Genomic DNA, 19,970 nt, shown 5'->3' on the forward strand with positions numbered 1-19,970 from the left:
CTCCTACCCTGAGTCTTCTCTGGGGATATTATGTCCCAAACTTGCATACATGCAGAGAAAATACCTTTAGAGGCATCCACACAGCTCTTTCACCTTCAACTGCTGCAGTGAAAAAGAAGAGAAGGTCTTGTTTCTCTCTCCCTTTTCTGAGCTCTTTTCCGACTTCCTCTGTCCCTGAGCTGTAGTTGGTAATCAAGATTAAGCTGATATGCTAATCACACCCTTGGTTTGGTGCTCACCTTCCCCACTCTCTTTGCAGACCACCCCGAGAGTTCTCTTTGTTTTCGCATTAGAGAGAGCAGGCCCCAGAACAATTCACAAGAGACAATGGGCCCCACTTCTCGGCTACTTGACTCTGCCTCTGAGGCAATGCAGCAGGAAGATGGGCTTCCAGGAGCCGTGAGCTGGAGCCCTCTCCTCTGCCTGCCCCAGAGCTCTGGAGCTAGGGTTGAGAGCGGGATCTTCTCCAAACAAAGACTGTCAGCCTGATTTCTGGGGAGGGGCTCTCTCTGGAATGGTGTGGCCTGTGCCTGTGCCTGTGCCCTTGGGGGAGGGGAGGGGAGGGGTGAGCGTCACCTGGGGGCCCTGGGTTCCTGCAAGGCTTTGCTCTCAGAATTCTACCAAAGATGGCCCGAGTCCTTAGGGTTTTTTTGTTGTTGTTGTTTTTACTTCCCTCTCTAAACTGGGGACACAGGTTTTCACAAAATGCTTTGCACTGTGAACACCTCTCTGCAGGTGGGGGGCCTCCTACTTCAGAGCAGGGGCCTGGAGGTGTTTCCATCACAGCTTCCTTTAAAAATAAACCAGGGGCAGCAGTGGACTTTGAGTTAACAGTGTGTATGTGCAGGGACATATGCCTTTGAAAATGATGCCCTAAAAGCTATCTCATGACCAACCAAAGAAATAAGGATCAGTGTTAGGTCATAAGTGAACTTACCCATAAATTAATACACGTAAGGGATTCTCTGGTGGCTCAGATGGTAAAGAGTCTGCCTGCAGTGTGGGAGACCCAAGTTTGATCCCTGGGTCAGGAAGATCCCCTGAAGAAGAAAATGGCAACCCTCTCCAGTATTCTTGCCTGGAAAATCGATGGACAGAGGAGACTTAGCAGGCTACAGTCCGTAGGGTTGCAAAGAGGCAGACACGACTGAGCGACTTCATTTTCACTTTCAACACATAAAAATGTTGCTGCTCTACTTCATGGTTGTATTTCTAGGTTTATGAATCATCTACTATAGTTTGTTCTCTGCTCTTTTTAAAGAGTTCTATTTTTTCACATCTTTAAAGGATAACTGACTAAGGAAAAATTAAATATAGGAGCATATCCATTTTCTAATAGTATATATTCTAAAAAATATTTAGTGTGCATGTACCAGTACCAATATCTTAGATGATTCAGTTTCACAGCAGAAATGAGAGTAAGGTACAGAGATTTCCCATATACATCTTGTTCCCACACATAGACAATCTCCCTACTTATCTTTCCCCATCTGAAGGTACATTTGTTAGCACTGATGAATCTACATAGACATTAAGTAAAGTTTCTTGTTTCACCTTAGGTTTCTCTTTTAGGGATGTGTACAGATATCCTGGAATATGAAGTCAAGTCGGCCTTAGAAAGCATCACTACGAACAAAGCTAGTGGAGGTGATGGAATTACAGTTGAGCTATTTCAAAACTTAAAAGATGATGCTGTGAATGTGCTGCACTCAATATGCCAGCAAATTTGGAAAACTCAGCAGTGGCCACAGGACTGGAAAAGGTCAGTTTTCATTCCAATCCCTAAGAAAGGCAATGCCAAAGAATGCTCAAACTACCACAGAATTGAACTCATCTCACACTCTAGCAAAGTAATGCTCAAAATTCTCTAAGCCAGGCTTCAGCAATACGTGAATCGTGAACTTCCAGATGTTCAAGCTGGATTTAGAAAAGGCAGAGGAACCAGAGATCAAACTGCCAACATCCACTGGATTGAGAAAGCAAGAGCGTTCCAAAGAAACATCTATTTTTGCTTTATTGACTATGCCAAAGCCTTTGACTGTGTGGATCACAATAAACTGTGGAAAATTCTGAAAGAGATGGGAATACCAGACCACCTGACCTTCCTCTTGAGAAATCTGTGTGCAGGTCAGGAATCAACAGTTAGAACTGGACATGGAACAACAGACAGGTTTCAAATAGGAAAAAGGAGGGAGTATGTCAAGGCTGTCTACTGTCACTGTCCTTATTTAACTTCTATGCAGAGTACATCATGAGAAACGGTGGGCTAGATGAAGCACAAACTGGAATCAAGATTGCCGGGAGAAATATCAGTAACCTCAGATATGCAGATGATATCACGCTTATGGTAGAAAGTGAAGAACTAAAGATCCTCCTGATAAAAGTGAAAGAGGAGAGTGAAAAAGTTGGCTTAAAGCTCAACATTCAGAAAACAAAGATCATGGCATCTGGTCCCATCACTTCATGGGAAATAGATGGGGAAACAGTGGAAACAGTGACAGACTTTATTTTTGGGGAGTCCAAAATCACTGCAGATGGTGACTGCAGCCATGAAATAAAAAGATGCTTACTCTTTGGAAGAAAAGTTATGACCAACCTAGACAGCATATTTAAAAGCAGACATACTACTTTGTCAACAAAGGTCCATCTCATCATAGCTATGATTTTTCCAGTAGTCATATATGGATGTGAGAGTTGGACTATAAAGAAAGCTGAGCACCAAAGAATTGATGCTTTCGAGCTGTGGTGTTGGAGAAGACTCTTGAGAGTCCCCTGGACTGCAAGGAGATCCAACCAGTCCATCCTAAAGGAAATCAGTCCTGAATATTCATTGGAAGGACTGATGTTGAAGCTGAAACTCCAATACTTTGGCCACCTGATGTGAGGAGCTGACTTATTGGAAAAGATGCTGATACTGGGAAAGATTGAAGGCGGGAGGAGAAGGGGACAACAGAGGATGAGATGGTTGGATGGCATCACCGACTCGATGGACGTGAGTTTGAGTGAACTCCAGGAGTTGGTGATAGATAGGGAGGCCTGGTGTGCTGCGGTCCATGGGGTCTCAAAGAGTCAAACATGACTGAGCAACTGAACTGACTGACTCTATGGGTCTGGGCCAATGTATAATAACTTGTGTCCATTTAAACAGTTTAACACAATGATTTCATGGTCCTGAACTCAGGATATTCATAACCCCTCCTTTGCAACCCATGGCAACCACTGACCATTTTAATCTCTTCTACATTTCCAACTATGTTCTCACATGGCTCTGTGGTAAAGAACCCACCTGCCAATGCAGGTGACCCGAGTGATGTGCATTCATCCGTGGGTAAGGAAGTTCCCTGGAAAAAGAAATGACTACCCACTCCAGTGTTCTTTCCTGGGAAATCTCATGGACAGAGGTACCTGGCAGGCTACAGTCCATTGGGTCCCAAAGACTCAGACACAACTGAGCACATAAGAACATTTACCTACACCAAAATGCCATGTTGTAAAAATCCTACTTTTTGTAGCATTTTCAGATGGGCTTCCTTCACATAGCAAAATGCATGGAATGATCGTCCATGTATTCTATGCCTTGAAAGCTTAATATAAAAAAGTTTAATGTCTACATCTGCACTTCTAGTCCTGCTCATTAAATAGGTTCACCAATACCATTTTCTAGATTCCATATCCGTTCAGTTCAGTCACTCAATCGTGTCCGACTCTTTGCGACCCCATGAATCGCAGCACGCCAGGCCTCCCTGTCTATCACCAACACCTGGAGTTCACTCAGACTCACGTCCATCGAGTCAGTGATGCCACCCAGCCATCTCATCCTCTGTCGCCCCCTTCTTCTCCTGCCCCCAATCTCTCCCAGCATCAAAGTCTTTTCCAATGAGTCAATATGTATGTTAATACAATATTTTCACAAATACAGAGACTAGACCTGTGGACACAGTGGGACAACGAGAGGGGGACCAATTGAGAGAATAGCCTTGACATATATTCACCACAATGTGTAACATAGGGAGCAAGAGGGAAGCTGCTGTATAGCACAGAGAGCTCAGCTCGGTGCTCTCTGATGGCTAGAGGGGTGAGATGGAGATTGTGGGCGAGAGGTTCAAGAGAGAGTGGGTATACATATGCTTATGGCTGATTGATGAAGTTGTACAGCAGAATCTAACTCAACATTGTAAAGCAGTTATATTCCAAAAATATATATACATCTCAAAAGAAAAAAAAAAGAAAAAACAGATTAATAACCCAGTACTTAAGAATCCATCTGACAGTGCAAGGAACATGGGCCTCATCCTTGGTCCAGGAATATTCCACATACTTTTGGGAGACTAAGCCTGTGCGCCACAACTGCTGAGCCTGGGTGGGGCAACTTGGTCATCTAGATGGGCAAGAGGCAAATGAAAGATGCTCAGCATCGCTAAATAAGAAATGCAAAACAAAACTACAATGCTGTATCATCTCATGCCAGTCGGGATAACAACTAGCAAAAAGCCCGCTAATAATATCATAAATGCTAAAGAGGCCTGGAGATCAGGGAACTCCTACATGGCTGGAAGGAATACAAACTGGTGCAGTCACTTGGGAGGACAATGTGTAAGTTCCTTAAAAAATGTAACCTCCTGACATTTAAGGAAATGAATTCTAAGAATAGTAGACAAAATAGATTAACTGACAAATGTAAGATTTGCAGTTTTTAGTAAATCATCTGAAATTCTGAAATGACCAGTTGTGATCTAGCATTTCTAATTTAAGTACGTACTAATATACATATACTCACATGTTCCTTTTCTCACTGCTAGCATTTATACCTTCAGATATTTATTTATTGTTATTGTATTCAATAAATAAATGTTATATAAATTATATAACATATATACTTTCAGATATTTATATATTACATTCAGTGTACGTCAAACCCATGAGAAAACAGATCCTTTAAGCCTTACAAAAACTTATGCTAAGAGTTAAACAGGGTAAGATTTTATAAATCTTAGTTCAGAATTTTACCATCATGGCTTTTAATTATTCTTCTGTGACAAATGTTAAATTTACATTGGCTTAAATGAGCCCATGAAAAGTCTTACTTAGCTCAATAGAAGGACAAAGGACAACTGAAGCAGGTGAGTTTATGACTCTAGGTCCTGAGAGAATTCTCAGCAAGCTCTGAGTGGAGTCAAGGATAGAACTGAACAGAGAAAGAGGCAGTAATTGGGGTTCAGGTTTTTATAAGAGAACCTGGGTGAAATGCTGTGGGCTCCTCAGGCTGAGTGTGGATTGGTCCATTCAGACCAAAAGGATTAGGATTCTGGTGAGTGCTGTAAGGGTGTCACTGAAGGGGGGCCTGTGAAGTAGACCCTAGGGTTTGGCAAGACTGCTGGTCTCAAGGAAGGGGGTCACCTAGTGGAGGTGCTCACACGACTGGCTGGTGTGAGCTCAAGGACTTGCAGGCTGCCTGCTCCCCAGACAGACGCTGAGGCAGCAACAGCACGGAGCAGTCAGGGAAGCTCTCAGCAGTACTCTGTATGGTCCTTCTTATTAGAACTGTCACAGTGTCCCAGCAGTTACAGAGAGGGCAAAAAGTACAATGGAGAAATGATGGGAAATACATGATCAAATGATTTGAAACTTAAGGGCAGTAAGGAAACTAATTATTACAGATGTCACCCTTCTATGCTACCCAAGAGTTTCTTGTTAGGTATTCTTTCCTGCAACCTTAAAGTGGTAGGCTAACACTTCATTCACTACACAGCAACTTTTACACAAGAAACCATTCAGTTTTATTGATTAACATGTATGATTATCACACACAGAATAAAACCTTTTATACTCCACTGTGTAACTTTGATTAAAATACAAATTATAAGCCTAAACAATGATATTCATTCCTCTGATACAATGATCTGAGATCTGTGATTTCTATGGTTATAAAAGGGAGGCTAATCATTTAAGAAACAAGACGTATACTAAATACATGACTTTTCTGGGAAGGGTTTTCTGTACATTTCTAGGGTAGCAGAGATGTTTTTAATTGAAACATGTCAACTGATATTCATGACTTCTGTTGATACTATAAAATACATCAAGATTTTAGTGAACTGTCATTGTGAAAGTGAAAGTGAAGTCGCTCAGTCGTGTCCGAATCTTTGCAACCCTGTGGACTGTAGCCCACCAGGCTCCTGTGTCCATGGGGTTCTCCAGGCAAGAATACTGGAGTGGGTTGCCATTTCCTTCTCCAGGGGATCTTCCCGACCCAGGAATCGAACCCAGGTCTCCTGCATTACAGGCAGATGCTTTAACCTCTGAGCCACCAGGGAACTGTCATTGTATTTTACTTTAAAAGCAAGTGACATAACTATTGAAAATGTACATCTTACTTTAATATGTGGGATTATTGCCTGAACATTTACATCATGGTGACTTATAGGGATGTGCGACATGAATGACAAACACCACCATTTAGATGTTCACTGTACATGTTACATTATTGTGTCCTTAATCTTATAATGGAGAAAAATATAAATTTTTTTTTCTAGATAGAAGGGCTTCTCTCATCTTTGAGGTAGCAACCATCAAAAACGTAAGCGCATGCACACTAGAAACGAAGCGTAGCATGGAGTAATTTGAGAATTGAATTACATTCATTTTGGTTTTCATATAATTACAAATCATGTCAATGTAAACAAACATACATATCTAGTAACTGTTCATTGCTAAACATCAACTCTTCATCTTGTGATCCATACTAACATACCAATTTTCTATTTATTTTAACTATGAATGATTATCTACAATATTTCTCCCTAAGAGGAACTTCAGAAAACAGGATTTATGAAATGCTTTGGAGTATGTATTTCCTGATATTTAGATTTGATTTTTTATAAATAGTTTTCTATATTTTCTTTACATCATTCCATATCTTTCTTTAAAAAGTCTTGGGTTTCCTGAACTGTATGTTTAGGACAAACCTCTTCCATCACTTATTTCATTATTAGGGTTTCCCTCCAGGACATGCTCTCTGATGTCCAGTGAGGTGAGAGCTCTGATTAAAGCCTTTGCAGGTTTCCTTATGTTTATGAGATTTCCTCCAGTATGAATTATCTGATGGTAAGTAAGACCAATGTGCTGGGTAAAGTCTTTGTCACAATCCTTACATTTATAAGGCTTCTCTTCAGTATGAATTCGCTTGTGTTTAGTAAGATTTGAATAGTGACTGAAAGCTTTTCCACATTCTTTACATTTATAAGGTTTCTCTCCAGTGTGAATTCTCTGATGGCAAGTAAGACCTGTGCGTTGAATAAAGCCTTTGCCACAATCCTTACATTTATAAGGCTTCTCTCCAGTATGAACTCTCTGATGGTAAATAAGACTTGAGTACTGGCTAAAGTCTTTGCCACATTCCTTACATTTAAAAGGCTTCTCTCCAGTATGAACTCTCTGATGGTATATAAGAACTGAGAGCCGGCTAAAGTTTTTGCCACAGGCTACATTTATAAGGCTTTTCTCCAGTATGAATTCGCTGGTGTTGAGTAAGTTGTGACTTCTGATTAAAGGCTTTTCCACATTCTTTACATTTATAAGGTTTCTCTCCAGTGTGATTTCTCATATGGTAAGTAAGATTTGAGTGCTGGCTAAAGTCTTTGCCACATTCCTTACATTTAAAAGGCTTCTATCCAGTATGAACTCTCTGATGGTATATAAGAACTGAGAGCCGGCTAAAGTCTTTGCCACAATCTTTACATTTATAAGGCTTTTCTCCAGTATGAATTCGCTGGTGTTGAGTAAGATGTGACTTCTGATTAAAGGCTTTTCTGCATTCTTTACATTTATAAGGCTTCTCTCCAGTATTAATTCTCAGGTGGTAAGTAAGACCTATAGTCTGGCTAAAGTCTTTGCCACAATCCTTACATTTATAAGGCTTCTCTCCAGTATAAATTTGCTGGTGTTTAGTAAGAGTTGCATATTGACTGAAAGCTTTTCCACATTCTTTACATTTATAAGGTTTCTCTCCAGCATGAATTACCTGATGTTTATGAAGACATGAGCACTGTCTAAAGGCTTTGCCATAATCCTTAACATTTATAAGGCTTCTCCCCAGTATGAATTCTCTGATGGTAAGTAAGACTTGAGTGTTGGCCAAAGTCTTTGCCACATTCCTTACGTTTATAAGGCTTCTTGCCAATATAGATTCGCCGATGTTGACCAAGTTCTGAACTCTGATTAAACACTTTGCCACATTCTGTACATTTGAAAACTTTCCATCCTGTATGAATTTTCTTATGTCTACATAGATTGAGTGCGTTAGTAAAGACTTTCTCACATTTCTTACACTTGCAGTTTTTCTGTGGATTCTGAATACTTTGCTGTTGAATAAGTTCTGAAGACTGATTAGAAACATCACCATATTCACTACAATTGTAAGTCTTCTCTCCCGTATGTGTACTCTTATGTAGTGGGAGACCTGATGTTTGATGAAAGATATTCCTACATTTATTACTTTTAGAATCCTTATCTGAAGGTTGAGGTGCCTGATGTTTCATAAGGTCAGTCTTGTTCAATGTTATATCCAGTTTCATTGCATGAAGAGTTTCTTGCTCCATCATAAATACTCTGGTAACTATTGGGGTTGGAGCTCCTACTTAAGGCCTGACTCGTGTTATTACACATGAAAAGTTGTTTCATATTAACCCTATCATGATATGTATCACACAGTGATGGCTGAATTAAGTCTCTTCCACCATTATCAACATTACACATTTTGGAATGGAGAAAACCTGTCTGTTGGCGGAAGAATAATGACCCGTTGCTCACAGATCCCTCAAATTGACTATATTGTGAGTTTCCCCCATCATTTTTAAACTTCTCCTTTTCAGACGTGGTTGAATGTATGTGTAACTGAAGTCTATGTTCAGAGTGGTTTGAATGAGCATTTGGAGTAGAGACTGGATGACCTTCCAGATTTTCTACATTTCCCCTCAGAGAACATGTATGTTTCAAAAAATGATGTAAGTCATCACTTACAAAGATACACTTCTCTGCAGATGTTGATGACTGAAATGGGTGTTTTCCCCAGTTTGACTCACATTGTTCATTTCTTTTGGCGGTCATGTCTGCATTATGTGAAACAGTCTCAATTTCTTTATGTCCATATAAACATCCTCTCAGTCTTTCACATACCCTTGTATATCCCCAGCCTTTGGTTAAATGTTCATTTCCAAGGTGAGCTCTTTCATATAGTCCTAGGTTTGCTTTTTGGATTAAATTTTCAAACCTTGGATTCTTTGACAGCAAACCATGGGTGTTGTGAGAAGACATAGCTGAAAGATACCAAATAAAGTTTTCTTATGTACTATTCTCAGTTAATATCCTTAAAGATTTAGAGAAAATAGGGACACAAGGATCAACATGCCAGAGGATTAGGCAGACTTGGAGTTCATCTCTCTCCACAAATGCATCAAGAATACATCTGCAAATGGAACGGTTCTCACAGAGCCCCCTCTGAACACTAGCAGAGGACCTACAACACCTAAAAGGACAAGAAAGATCCCTGCTGAGCCAGGCAGGACCAAAGAAAGAAGGAGAAGGAAGAGGAGAGGGAGTGGGATGGGACCTGCAACCCTGGGGGATCTGAAGACAGAAGAGGGCTCCACCTCCGGGGAAGCCCCTCACTGGGGCTGGTGTGAACTCAGTTGGGACAGAGGGGAGCCTCATTCTCTGTGGGAAGAGAACATGGCAGCCAGCATGTAGCAGCAGGACAGAGTGAGACCTCTTCACAGGGTACTGACTCCAGCCCTGCCCACCCAGCCTGAGAGGGTGTCCACCACTGCAGACAAGGGCTGGGTGCTAGAGTGTGGGGTCTGCAGAACAGACCGAGGCAGAGGACTGCGGCTGGCTGTGAGGAGACATCCTGAGGGGACGGGAGTGAGGGAGGAGCTCTACAGATGGGAATGCATGTGGAGGAAGCCGGAACCACCATAGCGCAGAGTGCCATCGGTGAGTGATGCCCAAAGGGAAGAAGCCCATTGCAGCCCCTCTCCCCCTGTGTTGGTCCCTCGTTCCTGGCACTAGGAAGGGCCACCACCCGGGTGGGCTCTATTGAGCCCCAGCCACGGCCTCCCTCCATGCACCTCCTCCACCATCAGCAGACTCCTGTGCTCTGGGGCAGCCTCTGGAGCAGACACCTGCGGGTAGGCCGCATGCACAGATGGAGCTGAAAGCACAGCTAGCCCCAGGGTTAAGGAAGAAAAGCTGAAGTCTCTCCTCGCAGCTGCACACCATACTTTTACACCCACAACCGGCTTTGTCAACTCAGCCCCTACAGAACATCTGAAGGATAAGGAGGGCTCCCCCAGTCACAACAGGTGTCCCTTTAGCAACTTTAGCAACTGTAAACTGTGGGCTCATACACAAGGGGGTGTGGTCAGGCCGAAGTCTGAGCTGCCCCCACAGCACCGCAGCACCGGGGACCTGGGCCCTGACTTCAGAGGATCTATGCTGGTGAAAACATCTGAGAGACCCCAGGGCCATGTGCCAGCATACCCATGGTTGGGTGGGGGTGGGGTGGGGGGAAGGGCAGTGCCAACACCGGGTGACATGAGAGCTCGCACAAGGCACGAAGGTGACACACAGAGCACACCCCGAGGTGAACATCCCCAGAGGAGCAATCCTCAGTGGCTTCTCTCCCAGTGGGTGTGCTCCAATCCCACCTGCCTCCACCACAGATCAGAATCACAGAAACAGATCTGGGGGCTCTGTTCCACCAACCAGGGAGCAGACCCCACCATAGACAGGGCAGTGACAGCCACAGAGCAAAGGGGAAGCTCCCCTCAGTATCCAGGGCAGGCTCAGGTCACAGCAATCAAGTGCCCATAAAGGGGATAAAGGCACAAACCTCAAGACCAAACTGGCCCCCCTAAGGGGCAGGCACAAGAAACAAGAGGAACTAGGATCCTGCAGCCTTCAGGGTAGAGACCACAAACACAGAAAATGTAATAAAATGAGAGGACAAAGAGTATGGTGCAGAGGAAGGGGCAAAATAATAAGCTACAAGAACCACTAAATGAAGTGGAGACATGCAGTCTAATGATAACCTTTTGCCCTAAGTCGTCTTAAATGGAGACACCAAACATTTTCAGAAATATTAGGTGCCTTAAAATTCTTTAATCCACTTCTTACCACTTGTGTTTTTATTGGAACACATTCTATTAGATGTTTGTATCTAAAAATCATAGATGATATTGACATATAACTAATTAGAAACCGAGGGCCACTGGAAGCTGATAACAAATGAGATAAATTAATAAAGTCTGGGGAAGTTGATAACAAACTAAAGTCTTAAGCAATTAAATAAGAAGTGAAATTAAAAAAAATATGTTGCAAACACAGAGAACTCTACTCAGTGCCCTGTGGAGACCTAAATGGAAGGAAATCTAAAAAAGAGTGGCTATTTATACATATATTTTATTCTCTTTGCTGTACAAGAGTAAAACATTATAAAACAGCTACACTCCAACAAGGATTTAAAGGACTTAAAATGACTTCTTTATATGATCTAAAATGTTAATAGTTTGAAACAACCATTAGAACTATGGTGGAAAATGTTCTAAACTATTATGCCAATTTATTTAAAAAATCTTTGAGTTAACTGAATAAAGTATTTTACCATTGAGGAATCGCAGCAAATACACTTCAGATATTTAAAATGAGTTCACATAAAGAAAAGTGAAACATTGAAGTAACCCTGAGATTTGCATTCTCTCATTTTATGGAGGTTTTGCTTTATACACTGAAATGACTTGAGTTTGAAATTTATAAGGTCATATTTGTAGTTTCCAGTGTTTTAGAAATTATAAATCAGAAAAAAAAAAATTCTGTCCCCATGATTCCTAGAGTTTTGGCAGTTGCTTGCAACTCCACTCACACGTTTCTGTCTGGAGGTAGAAACAAACTTAAAAAAAAAAGTCCTATATTTACTCATCAATGGACACAGTTTTCCTAGGAACCCCAAGAAATGAAAGAGCAGCCAACGCATGCAAGTTGTCACAAGCCAAGAAGAGAATTTGGATTCTCACTGTGAATGAGAAAAGTAATCATGGAGCTGAATTCATGAATGATTGAGAGGCAGAATAAGTCAGGCAATGTCTGTCTATGACAGCAACAGAAATTAACCCAGAGTTCTTCAAAATCATTTCCACTGAAGCACATCTTCCCAAGGCACATGACAAAGGATGACTTCCTCACTGCTCCTTGGACCTCTCACCTGAGTCATCAGCTCCATCCATTCACACATACCTGGGTATGTGGCTGTTGTGTCCGTTCTCCTTACATCCCAGGGATTCTTCATTTGCTCCAAAAAGGTGATCAGGTCCGGCTTAGAGACCACAAGACCTGTTCATCAGAGAAAGGAATATTTGTTTTGCCAGGGATTCATCACTTTCCAATCCAATATGTATTTGGGTGAGAAGAGAACACACAGGTGAATGTTAATACAGCCTAGAGAATGATTTCCCCGAATACTTTATTGAAAGCACCCTTACAACACTAACAAATACATAAAAATCAGATCCTGAGATTCTGGTCAAGTACTACAAGGCAAAAGTAAGTAGTGTAAATGTGATTTTAAGAGGAAGGTCTCACTATTTAATACCATGGAACTGATATAATCACTACTATGCTAGAGTGACCAAGAATAGCAAGAAGAGATAAGAAAGCCTTCTTCAGAGATCAATGCAAAGAAATAGAGGAAAACAACAGAATGGGAAAGACTAGAGATCTCTTCAAGAAAATTAGAGATACCAAGGGAATATTTCATGCAAAGATGGGGTCGATATAAGACAGAAATGGTATGGACCTAACAGAAGCAGAAGATATTAAGAAGAGGTGGCAAGAATACACAGAAGAACTGTACAAAAAAGATCTTCACGACCCAGATAATCATGATGATGTGATCCCTAATCTAGAGCCAGACATCTTGGAATATGAAGTCAAGTGGGCCTGAGAAAGCATCACTACAAACAAAGCTAGTGGAGGTGATGGAATTCCAGTGGAGCTATTTCAAATCCTGAAAGATGATGCTGTGAAAGTGCTGCACTCAATATGCCAGCAAATTTGGAAAACTCAGCAGTGGCCACAGGACTGGAAAAGGTGAGTTTTCATTCCAATTCCAAAGAAAGGCAATGCCAAAGAATGCTCAAACTACCACACAATTGCACTCATCTCACATGCTAGTAAAGTCATGCTCAAAATTTTCCAAGCCAGGCTTTAGCAATACATGAACTGTGAACTCCCTGATGTTCAAGTTGGTTTTAGAAAAGGCAGAGGAACCAGAGATCAAATTGCCAACATCCTCTGGATCATGGAAAAGCAAGAGAGTTCCAGAAACACATCTATTTCTGCTTTATTGACTATGCCAAAGCCTTTGACTGTGTGGATCACAATCAACTGTGGAAAATTCTTCAAGAGATGGGAATACCAGACCACCTAACCTGCCTCTTGAGAAATCTGTATGCAGGTCAGGAAGCAACAGTTAGAACTGGACATGGAACAACAGACTGTTTCCAAATAGGAAAAGGAGTATGTTAAGGCTGTATATTGTCACCCTGCTTATTTAACTTCTATGCAGAGTACATCATGAGAAACGCTGGACTGGAAGAAACATAAGCTGGAATCAAGACTGCCGGGAGAAATATCAATAACCTCAGATATGCAGAGGACACCACCCTTATGGCAGAAAGTGAAGAGGAACTAAAAAGCCTCTTGATGAAAGTGAAAGTGGAGAGTGAAAAAGTTGGCTTAAAGCTCAACATTCAGAAAACGAAGATCATGGCATCTGGGCCCCTCACTTCATGGGAAATAGATGGGGAAACAGTGGAAACAGTGTCAGACTTTATTTTGGGGGGCTCCAAAATGACTGCAGATGGTGACTGCAGCCATGAAATTAAAAGACGCTTACTCCTTGGAAGAAAAGTTATGACCAACCTAGATAGCATATTCAAAAGCAGAGACATTACTTTGCCGACTAAGGTCCATCTAGTCAAGGCTATGGTTTTTCCAGTGGTCATGTATGGATGTGAGAGTTGGACTGTGAAGAAGGCTGAGCCCCACAGAATTGATGCTTTTGAACTGTGGTGTTGGAGAAGACTCTTGAGAGTCCCTTGGACTGCAAGGAGATCCAGCCAGTCCATTCTGGAGGATATCAACCCTGGGATTTCTTTGGAAGGAATGACGCTAAAGCTGAAACTCCAGTACTGTGGCCACCTCATGCGAAGAGTTGACTCATTGGAAAAGACTCTGATGCTGGGAGGGACTGGGGGCAGGAGGAGAAGGGGACGACCGAGGATGAGATGGCTGGGTGGCATCACTGACTCGATGGACGTGAGTCTGAGTGAACTCCTGGAGTTGGTTTTGGACAGGGAGGCCTGGCGTGCTGCGATTCATGGGGTCGCAAAGAGCCATTCACCACTGAGCAACTGAACTGAACTGAACACTAGAGTGAAGGAGGCAGATTATATCAAGGAAGAAAAAGGTTAGAATCATACAGAATCACCATGAAGGCTTTCTTTCTAAACTCACAAATATCCATTTCCTGCTAGAAAGCAGGGATCTGAAGCTATTGTTGGAAGCAGAAAATTCCAGGAGACATTCTAGAAACCAAACCCAGTGGTGGATAAGGGATTCTGAAAGGCAGTTATCCTCACCCAAGGAGGCCAGGTTCCCATAGTTCTCTAACATAAGGTCCCTGTACAGTTCCCGCTGACCGAGGTGCAGGCATTGCCACTCCTCTAGAGTGAAATCTATGGTCACGTCCTGGAACATCAGCCGTCCCTGAAATAAAAAGTACAGATGCCATGTACTTTGGGGTCACAAAGAATCAGACACAACTGAGATCACAAAGAGTCAGATACGACTGATGACTGAATGACTGAACTGACTGACTGACTGTCATATGGCCAAGTGAAGACTTCCTAACGTGGCCCTAAATGAAAACAGCAATTTTGATTTTGATTTAGTGTAGTTTCTGGTATCACACGGTAGTAACATTTTCTACCATATTTTTAACCCCAAGAAAAGAGGATATGATTCACAAGAACGTATTCTGATGTGGAAGAGAAATTATAATGTAATCAGATTAACACTGGCATATTTATTTTTGAGTGTTGTACTCATGTGACCGAGAATAAATTGTCTGCCAAAAAACAGGAAACATTTTAAAAAAGCAGATTCTGATCCAAGAGTTCTGGAGTGAAGAAAATGTGTCCCATTTTTACCAAGTTATTTGAACTACTAATGTTGCAAATTCTGCTCCAAGAATGACCATTCTGAACAGCAACTAAGTAGAATAGCAGGGAAGAATTCATATTTAATTCTGAACTTTAAGTCTTTTACAGATTTTACAGGTCTTATAGGATAGTAACCTTGGCACCAAGAAATATTTTAACCATTTAGTATATACTGTATATCTTTCTGACAGTTTTTACAGAGTCTTGAATGTGTAACAGAAATGATAGCTCCTCTGTCCTTAGGATTCTCCAGGCAAGAATACTAGAGTGGGTAGCTATTCCCTTCTCCAGGAAATCTTAAAAAAAAAAAAAAAAAAAAAAGCGATCAAATCATGTTAACATGTTTATGGACACAGACATATACTAAAATGGGACTGTATACTTATTATTAATAGTTAATAGAGAAAAGTTGTCATGTCAATAACATAAAAAATATTTTAACTTATTAAAAATGTACACAAATACATGAGGATGATATTATTTTTATTTCTTTACATAAACTAGGATAGATATACACAATTATGTAAAATAAAGTAGAGCTCTGGTTCTGAATTTTTTAATTTCCTGAAAATCTATATCATTTGCAAAGAGCTATAGTTCAAATTTTAATACAGTTGAACATAGATTAGCACTAATAAGATTCTTATAAACATTTTGAAAAATTAAAAAAATGTGATGAGACTCTGTGGTGTGAGCACGGAATGTACCTGGAAATGATCAGAGCCGGGCTTGAGTGACAAAAACTCCCACTCCCAAAACCCAGCATCTCTACTAAACATTAAGTCATCTTCCAAAGCAAAGAGAAACTAAGAGCATATGGGATTCCCCCATTAACCGTGATAGTTTAGGCACATCACTCACTTTTTCTTTCCAAGGCACTTGATTTAAAGACAAAAGGAAAATACATGAGCTCCATAACATGGGAATCTCAGAGAAGTACCTAAACCAGTGAACATCAGAGTCATGGGGTTAGAAGTACATGGAAGAATGCATTATCACTGCATGGGTATTTTGGCAATATTATGGAAACCATGATTTGAATCTATCATTAAAAAATGTTAGTTTTAAGCAAATTTCACTTTATATATACCTCCTGTGTAGTCTAATACCACATTTAATTAGTGTCACTCGAGTGTATGTTCCTCGGTTCTTTGTCTCGTCACAACAAAGAAAGATTTGGAGTGATGGACATTAAAGCCCCCTCAGCATGTCACAGCTCTCAGGTCTTGGATAGACGGTGTTATAGCTCTCATAGCTCTTAGACAAATCAGTGTTGCAGCTCAGTGTTACAGCTCTATTTTATTTAGAAGATAGCAGGAAAATCCATCTTCGTGGCATGAGGGTGTGTCGATCTAAAGACATGAGAAGAGCGCCCCAGCACGCGGGGGGGTGGGGGCTGGGGGTGGGGAAGAGAGCTAGCTTTGGCTCCTCTATTGGTATGTTCCTCTCTCCCTGGGCCTGTCCTGTGTAAATTGGGCCAGCCAGGAGTGTTGTTTGTTTTACCTGAGGTCCTCACTCCAGTCCTTGGACCTTCTTTTGTTCTATTTTCGCTGGCTTTTCCCTTCTTTGTCTTTTAGCCACCGCCATTTTGGACTCCTTTTCCCTATTCTACCTACCTAACAATTAGTAAGTCTTTCTTATCGACACAGAGGAAAAGGATAGTCCCAACTACACTTTTTTTATTTCTGAAAATATTCTGAAAAATTCTGGACCACTGAGTTCATTCTATTTCCAAGGGCATTGCCTTTTGCTCCTGTTCTAAAGACCTGAAGTTGCATCCAGATATAAACTCATCATGGCATTTCCCCTAATTCCCTAGGATCCCAACACAGAACAACATTCCATTGGGAATCCCTTATACCAGTGCCTCCCCGTGTTGGTCTTTCACAAAGGGAATATGTTCCATATTGAAACTGACTAATTCATGTTGAGAATTCACAATGCTCTATAGAAAGCCAGGATACATACATTGGATAACTGGCTCTGGGACATAAGGAAGAAACAGTCTAAAGAGCCAGTCTTTTTTTAATACAAGAAAAACCGGAAAAAAAAAAAAAAAGCAGTTGGCAACAAACACCCTAGGTAGAAATATTAGAAGCAGAGAATTGAAGGTTTGCAGGTTTTCAGTCCAGGCATTTCAGGAGGAAAAGCAGACACAGCCCCAGATCTGGTACAGAACATTTATCTGAGAAGCTGCCATTTCCTCCTCTTCTTCCTCCAGCTCTGCGTCTCCTCTGGGGATATTTTATCACAAACTCACATCTGGGTGTTAAGAAAATAACTTTAAAGGCATCCACACAACTCTTGAATCTGCAAGTGCTGCAATGATTGAGAAAAAATAGTTTTCTTGTTTCTCTTTGCCTTTTTCAGAGCTCCTTTTTCACTTCCTTGGTTCCTGGTCGGATAATCAAGACAAACCTGACATGCTAATCACATCCTGTGTCTGGTGCTTACCTTTCCTGCATTCTCTTTGCAGACCACCCCTGCTAGTTCTCCTTTCTTTTTGCATTACAAAGCGCAGGCCACAGTACAATTCATGAAAGATAACGGACAGAACTACAAGGTTACCTGACCCAGCCTGTGAGGGTTTTTGAAACAATGTAAGAGGAAGACCCAGGTCGGTGAGCCAAGAGCTGCAGCCTCACACTCATCACTCCTGAGACCTCAGGAAGGGAGGATTTAGGGCGGGAACTTCTAGAAACAAAGAATGTCTGCCTGACTGATTGGGGAGCGGCTTCTTCTAGGATGGGTGTAGCCCTCCAAGGCCTGGTATCTGTGCCCTTTAGGGAAAGGAGATGGGGAGTGATTGCTTGGTGGGAATCACCTGGGGGCCTTGGATTGCTGGAAGCCTTTGCTCTCAGCATTCTTCCCAAAGATACCTTGCCTGCTGCAGGCTAAGTTGCTCAGTCCTGTCCAACCCTGCGAATCCATGGAGTGTAGCCCCATTGGCTTCTCTGCCTATGGGGAATCTCCAGGCAAGAATACTGGAGTGGGTTGCCATGCTCTCCTCTAGGGGATATTCCCAACCCGCGGATGGAACCTGCATCTCTTACATCTCCCCATTGGCTGGTGGGTTCTTTACCACTAGCGCCACCTCGAGACCCCCATGATACCTTGAGTACTTAGTTTTCACTTCTCTCTACAGCCTGGGGGACACAGCTTTTCACAAAATGATTTGCATTGTGACCACCTACCTGCAGGTGAGGGACCTCCAACTTCAGAGACAAGGAGCCTGAAGATATTTCCATCACAGCTTTCTTTGAAAACAAACCAGGGGCAGCAGTGAACACTGGCTTAAAAATGTGTGTGCCTAGAAGCTTAGTCATGTCTGACTCTTTGTGACCCCTTGTATTGTAGTCCAGCAGGTCTCTCTGTCCATGCGAATTCCCAGGCAAGAATACTGAAGTGGGGTGCCATTTCCTCCTCCAGGGGATCTTCCTGACCCAGGGATCAAGCCCATGTCTTTTGGGCCTCCTGCATTGGCCAGCGGACTCTTTAGCACTATTGCCACCTGAGAAGCCCAAAAGTGTGTATGGGAATGGACAAATGCCTGTGAAAATGATGCCCTAAATGCATATCTGATGACCAACAAAGGAAATAATGATCTGTGTTAAGTAATAAGTGACAGAACTCTCAGCTGAAAAAAAAAAATTGCGAGCTCAAAGTTGAGAATTAGGTTTTATTTGGTGGGAATGTTAGGTCTTGAGCCCAGGAGAGAGTATGTCAAGTGATCTTGAGACAGCTGACTCTGAGGAGGCAGACAGTTTGCAGCAAGGGGCAGGTAATCTGATTATTAAAGGTTACAATAATTAAGAAAAAGATCCCTCACATGAAGAGATTTGGTGATCTTTTCAGTATGGTAAGATGCAAGTTGTCCAGGCTTACTGAAATAATTTCTTTCACATGTATCTAGATACCTGGAAGAAATCCTGCTTCCTCGATTGTTCACATCCTAATTACTTGTTTGCCACAAGAGATGGTAGATCAGGCAGCTGGACTCCTCTCACAATACACCTCCCTCCCCCGCCCCTGCCCCCAGCAGTTAGGGAGTAGGAAATAGCCAATGGCTTCTGAATAGCTCAAATATGACAGAATGATCTCTGTTCCTTTCCAAGGCAAACCATTCAATATCACAGTAATCCAAGTCTATGCCCTGACCAGTAACACTGAAGAAGCTGAAGTTGAACGGTTCTATGAATACCTATAAGACCTTTTAGAACTAACACCCCCAAAAGATGTCCTTTTCATTATAGGGGACTAGAATGCAAAAGTAGGAAGTCAAGAAACACCTGGAGTAACAGGCAAATTTGGCCTTGGAATACGGAATGAAGCAGGGCAAAGACTAATAGAGTTTTGCCAAGAAAATGCACTGGTCATAGCAAACACCCTCTTCCAACAACACAAGAGAAGACTCTACACATGGACATCACCAGATGGTCAACACTGAAATCAGATTGATTATATTCTTTGCAGCCAAAGATGGAGAAGCTCTATACAGTCAACAAAAACAAGACCAGGAGCTGACTGTGGCTCAGATCATGAACTCCTTATTGCCAAATTCAGACTTAAATTGAAGAAAGTAGGGAAAACCACTATACCATTCAGGTATGACCTAAATCAAATCCCTATGATTATACAGTGGAAGTGAGAAATAGATTTAAGGGACTAGATCTGATAGACAGAGTGCCTGATGAA

At 41.9% G+C, this 19,970-nt stretch overlaps 1 pseudogene; it reads right to left on the bottom strand.

Moving 5' to 3' along the window:
* Positions 1-6,954: 6,954 nt before the first annotated feature.
* Positions 6,955-8,597, bottom strand: LOC121816445 (zinc finger protein OZF-like; annotated as a pseudogene).
* Positions 8,598-19,970: the final 11,373 nt, after the last annotated feature.

This window comes from Ovis aries, chromosome 14 (genome assembly GCF_016772045.2).
Source record: "Ovis aries strain OAR_USU_Benz2616 breed Rambouillet chromosome 14, ARS-UI_Ramb_v3.0, whole genome shotgun sequence".
NCBI classification, from domain to species: domain Eukaryota; kingdom Metazoa; phylum Chordata; class Mammalia; order Artiodactyla; family Bovidae; genus Ovis; species Ovis aries.